Source organism: Corylus avellana, chromosome 4 (assembly GCF_965113065.1).
Source record: "Corylus avellana chromosome 4, dhCorAvel1.hap1.2, whole genome shotgun sequence".
Classification (NCBI taxonomy): Eukaryota; Viridiplantae; Streptophyta; class Magnoliopsida; order Fagales; family Betulaceae; genus Corylus; species Corylus avellana.
The window spans coordinates 34,887,781-34,894,357 of record NC_142493.1 but is presented as its reverse complement, the minus strand read 5'-3'; positions in this window follow the sequence as shown (position 1 = coordinate 34,894,357).

The window sequence follows — 6,577 nt, the reverse complement described above, 5'->3', positions numbered from 1 at the left end:
AATCTGGATTACGATTAGTATTCCAACAATCATTTTCAGCATCATACTTCCATTGAGGTTTTCTATATCCAATAGCATAAAACCAATGAAGTGCGCCATTAACAAAAACAACTTCACTATCAATATTAAAATTGTCAAAATATAATCTTTGTTGTTCATGGAGTATCCGACGCCATGATCCACTGATCGTTGAGAAAATCCAGATAAACCCCATACTTGGACCCTCATAGAACTGGAGCAATGCTTTTGAATGAGGAGTTTGTAGTCCTTGGACAAAGGATCAAATCCAAAGTAAGGTGGAATAAGATAGGTACCAAATAAATAGTCGGGTGGAATAGTAGTGGGTACAGGAGAATCATCGGGAAGAGTGGAGACGGTCTCTCCGGTGTGGGGATTAAAGATATGGAATTTACCGTCCACGCGAACGCAGATCAAGCCGTTGCGGATATGGAACTTGTAGCCTTCATAATAGATTCTTTCGAAAGGGATTCGGGGGAGCCTGGTTGCAGGGCCTATGGTGCCACCCTTTTGGATCTCGGCGGAGTAGAATTTTTCCTTCCCGCTTCTCACGGCAAAGAACAGGACTCGCCCGGTGGGAGATTGACGGCAGGACAAAAGGCGGCAGCTTATGAGGGTGTTGAAGGATTGAGAAACCCTTCTCAGCGCAGATAGGAGGGACATGCCTACTTTGCCTTTGCTTGCCTGCCGGCTTCTCACTCCCTTTCTCTTTCTCTATTATTTGCCAACCTAAAAAAGAGGTGGAATTGATTGGAAAAAAGATGTGGACGAATTTCCTATAATTCGTTCTATAAAAATGATAGACATTTTTTTGTTTGAAATTTTTTTTTATATACTGAAAAGTATTTTTTAAGCTCTTTTAAGAGCTTTTTTTTTTTTTTTTTTAGCTTTTTTTAAAAGTGCATTTTGACAACTTTTAAAATAAAAAAGTAGAAAAAAAAAACTTTTGGAGCACGACTTTTTGTTAGGCACTATTGGTGTATGGTGGACTCAAGGGTAGAATGGTAATTTGACCTAGAACTTTCCTTCCTTTCTGCAAAATAACAAAATTGTTAAGAGGATACGTCGAATGATGGCCGGGATGCTCCTCCTCCGATGGTTAAGTTAGAAATTGTTTTTGCTTAGTATAGAGTAAAGTTCAGTATGAATCATGTGTCTGTACACTATAAAAAAACAGGTTTTTGTTGACTAATAGTTTCCGACTTGTCAAGCATATTGACACATCAGAAACCTTTTTTGATGTGTGTCAAAGGTTAAAAAGGTGGGTGTCAAAAATTTCAATTTTTTGACGTGTCAATTTTGACACGTTATAAATTGTTGACAAGTTATAAATTGGCATTTTTGACGTGGCAGTTTTACCACATCAATAATTTATTGATGTGTCAAAACGTGGCACGTCATTAAAGTTTTAAAAATTATTAAAAAAATCATTTAAAAAAAAAAAATTTCCGGAAGTTTTTTTTTCAATTAAATTTACTTCATGTTTAATTTATTATCAAAAATCCAGTTGCAACTCAAAACCCATATAAATCCCTACAAATGTTGAACACCCATATATATCTAACTATTGAAGGAAAATTCCCAAAATCTCATCATGAATTCACTACACAACTCCGATCTCTAAATATCTGGTAGAAATTCCTAAAATACTTCAAACCCCCAAATAATGTGGAAGAACAAATCTAAAAGTGGGTTAGCAAATTTAACCAAAAAAAAAAAAAAACCCTTCTATATAAGACACTAATAGATGTAGAATAACAAAAATTCAAACATTTATACGTTAAAATTCTCAAATATTCAAACCCCTTCCCTTCTCTCTCCATTTATCTTTCTTCTTTACCTTTTCTCCTCTTCTATCAGAGGTTCCTTCTCTTCTTTTCTTTTCTTTTGTTCAAGCTACAAACAAGGGAGGTAGGTGGGCGTGAGAAGAAGAAGAAGGAAAAAAAAGAAGAATATATATATATTTGAAAGACAAGCATAAAGAATGAATTTGGGAGAAGAAATTAGTTGAAAGGAGAAGGAGAAAGGAAATAAATTAAGGAAGAGATCTCTTCTAGAAGAGGAAAAGAAAAAGAAAAGAAAAAACATGACAAAACAAACCCCATCAAACTTATTTGAAAGGAAGGCTGTGGGCGCATGCGGGAGGAGAAAGAAAAAGAAGAGGGAAAATTACAGAAAAAAAGAAAAGAAAAATGCGTCCAACTAGGCTCGCGCCTTCTCGATGAGGTTTCTTGACGTGTCACATGTGGCATGTTAAGAATTTCTTGACATGACGTGCCACATGTGACACGTCAAGAAAGTCATCATATAATGAAAGCATTGCATAGTTTTTGTTATTAATTAATAACCATATATATTTTGTTACTTAATATTAATTATTTCCAAATAAATTAAAGAATACAAATTAACGCGCGCGCGCACACACACACACATATATATATATAATAATAATAATAATAACTATATATAGTAAAATCATTGCATAAATTTTATTATTAATTAATAACCATATATATTTTGTTACCTACTATTAATTAATAACCATAAATTAAAGAATATAAATCACATATATATAATAACCATATGCTTTCAATAGCCATATATATTTTGTTACCTAATATTAATTAATAACCATATAACAATTATACATATATATTATACATATATCAATTAAATTTTGTTACCTAATATAGGTACCAATTAAATTTTGTTATATAATATTTTTTTAAAACAAATAATTAATATTATTAATTAATTAGTTTTTGACGTGTCAAAATGTGACACGTCAAGAAAATATATTGAAAATAATAAGAGAAAAAAATTATATGATTACTAATTTTTTTAAAAAAATACTATGTACTTAAGACTAAGATAATACATATATGTATTAATATTCCTACAATATTGAAAACGTGATATGTATTAATACTATATCACTTTAATTAATAACCATGTATATTTTGTTATCTACTATTAATTAATAACCATCTGTGGCCTTGAGGTTGAGACGGTTTTCCATATTCTATGGAGGTGCCCATCAGCCATGAATGTGTGGTGTGAAGGGGATCGTAAATTCCAGAAAAGCTCTCTTAGTGGCCCTCACTTCATCCAGGTGGTGGAAGGTATGTTTAATTTATGTAATCGTGAAGAGATGAGAATGTTTGTGGGATTGGCACGGCGGATATGGCTACGAAGAAACGAGGTGATACATGGAGGGACTTTTGCCTCTCCGAAAGAGCTGCTATTTCGTACGAAGGGAGCACTTTTAGACTACCAACAGGCCAATGAGACACCAAATTCAACGGGAATTTCGACTATACCGGATCAGGTGCTGATACCTCCGGAGGGGTGGATTCTTGCAAACTGGGACGCTTCTCTGGACAAGGAAAGAGGACGGGTTGGACTGGGAGTGTTGCTGAGGGACCACACAGGGAAGATGATCCTGGCGACATGTCAAACACGAAGGGGCTACCTCAGTGCTGCGGATGCGGAGATGCTAGCAGCCATCACCGCTACCCAAATTTGCCGCACATGGGGTTTTGACTGTGTGTTGTTCGTGGGTGACGCTAAAGGGGTCGTGGAAGCGATACAACAGGGAGAGCGGGGATGGAGTAGGCGGCACCCTCTCATCGCAGACCTTAACCATCATCTGAGTGAATTTTCTCACTGGAAGATAGCATACAATAGAAGGGAGGCTAGCAGGCCAGCCCATGAGCTTGCGAGAATGGCAACACAAAATGTAATGGACGCTATGTGGGTCATTGACCCGCCCCTGTGTATTCAGGACCATCTGGTTCTGGAGGAAATTGCTTTTGCTACTTGAGTAATGAAAGTCATACTTTTTAATCAAAAAAAAAAAAACCATATATAGTGAAAGTATTACATATAATTAAGAGACAAGAGCATTAACTAGTTTTATCAAATTTTAATGGGTTTGAATATATCTCTTAATATATGACTACAGATATCAATTATACATATACCAATTAAATTTTGTTATACAATATTTTTTTAAACAAATAATTAATATTATTAATTAATTAATTTTTGACGTATAAAATAATGGCGTCAATAATTATTGACGTATGGAAATGCGCCACGTCAATAAAGTTTTTATTGACGTGTCACTGTAGCCATGTCAAAAAACAACATTTTTTTTTGTTGTTGTGGTACCTATGGCTTATGAGCCTTTTTATAGCTAGATCCCATGGGAACAGTAATGATGACCAAGTAGAAGATCCAGGATCTAGGCGTATTGGATGGAGGAGTTAACGTTGCGGTTCCCTAACCGTTATATTTGATAAGAGATCATTCTTGCCATTGACATCATTCCGAGAATGGTGCGTGCCGCATATCGTGGTTAGCGTGATCTGTGGGATGGTGCATAACCGTTGATGACATTTAAGTACGTGTGTCATAATTGACCGAATCAAGCCGTTAGTGTGGCCGGCGCGTATCTTGCCCGTAACTGTCGTACACTCCTATTAAGTATATTGTTGATTATGCAACCCAGGTGGGGCGTGATCCGCCGAGAGTGTGGGTAGTGGCGGAGCCAGAATTTCGATTCAAGAGGGTCAAGATTAAAAAATGAAGTTGAGCAAAAATTGATTAAAAAAATTTAAAAATAAAAGCAAGGAAATAAATTAACAATTCAACAGAATGTAATTCTTGTTTAAAACATATAAATATAACTTACACCTTTTTTTTTTTGTCACGCCTAATGTTAATTTAGTCAGTTGTCATCGACGAGTCTTTATATTTTGAAATTGCTACATTATTTACCATCTTTAAGATATATTTCTCAATATACTTGGCCATATAATAATTCTTCTACTAATATTCCATTTGGTTATGTAAACGATTTTTAATAATGTTTATTGTTAAAAATGCTCTTTTAGTCCTAAATGATGCAACTAAATCAATAACAATGTCACAAATAAATAATTGAATAGGAATAAAGCAAAAGAAGAGAATTGTATGAAAAAAAAAAAAAAAGGTTATACAAATAATTCAAATGGAATTCGCAACTACCAACACAATTTAGATTCACTTTTTTATTTATATATAATATGCTAATATTTCAGTCATAAATGATGCAACTAAATCAATAACAATGTCACAAATAAATAATTGAATAGGAATAAAGCAAAAGAAGAGAATTGTATGAAAAAAAAAAAGGTTATACAAATAATTCAAATGGAATTCGCAACTAGGGCTGGGCACGGGTCGGTTCGGGGCGGGTTTGGAGTTTTTTTCCACCCGACCCGTGCCCATCGGGTTTGATAAACCCTTACTCGTTACCCGGGTTATATGCACTAAAACCGCCGGGTTTCGGGTAGAACGGGGCGGGTTGCTCGGGGCGGGTTGCTCGGGGCGGGTCAGGTATTTTTAATGGCTATCAATTTCAATTTAAGTCCTGGTTTTTTTGTAATTTTTTTTAAAAAAACTGGTTTTTTGTAATTTTTTTTGGGTTAAATACTAAATTAGTCCCTAGGGTTTCACAACTTTATTTTTTCCCCCCTGGGTTTTCATTTTTATCACAGGAGGTCCCTGTGGTTTTGATAAGTGACCAAATTAGTCCATCCGTTAGTTGACCGTTAGTTGACCGTTAAACTGGACACGTGGACCAATCAGACGTCGACACGTGGCACATATATTAATTTTTTTTTAATTTTTTTTAATTAAAAAAAATGTTTTTTTAAAAAAAAAAAAATTAAAAAAAATATATTAAAAAAAAAAAAAAAAAAAAAAAAAAATCGGAAAAAACTGGGGGTGGCCGAGCCACCCCCTTGGCAATTTGGGGGTGGCTCGGCCACCCCCTTTGGCCATGGGGGTGGCCAGGCCACCCCCATCTGGCCGGATGGGGGTGGCCGAGCCACCCCCTGGGCACCAAGGGGGTGGCCGAGCCACCCCCTTGGGCCCCAAGGGGGTGGCCGAAACCACCCCCTTGGGGCCCAAGGGGGTGGCTCGGCCACCCCCTGGTGCCCAGGGGGTGGCTCGGCCACCCCCATCCGGCCAGATGGGGGTGGCCTGGCCACCCCCATGGCCAAAGGGGGTGGCCGAGCCACCCCCAAATTGCCAAGGGGGTGGCTCGGCCACCCCCAGTTTTTTACGATTTTTCTTTTTTTTTTTTTTTTTTTTTTTAATATATTTTTTTTAATTTTTTTTTAAAAAAAAAACATTTTTTTTAATTAAAAAAAAATTAAAAAAAAAATTAATATATGTGCCACGTGTCGACGTCTGATTGGTCCACGTGTCCAGTTTAACGGTCAACTAACGGTCAACTAACGGATGGACTAATTTGGTCACTTATCAAAACCACAGGGACCTCCTGTGATAAAAATGAAAACCCAGGGGGGAAAAAATAAAGTTGTGAAACCCTAGGGACTAATTTAGTATTTAACCCATTTTTTTTTAAAAAACTGGTTTTTTGTAACTTTTTTAAAAACTACATTTGGACTAAAACCCATCAAGAATGGAGGATTAGAGGAAGTCTGGAAGGGGGAAGAGGAATAGAGGATATCATATTAGGAATTTAGGGTTTTAAACATATATGGGC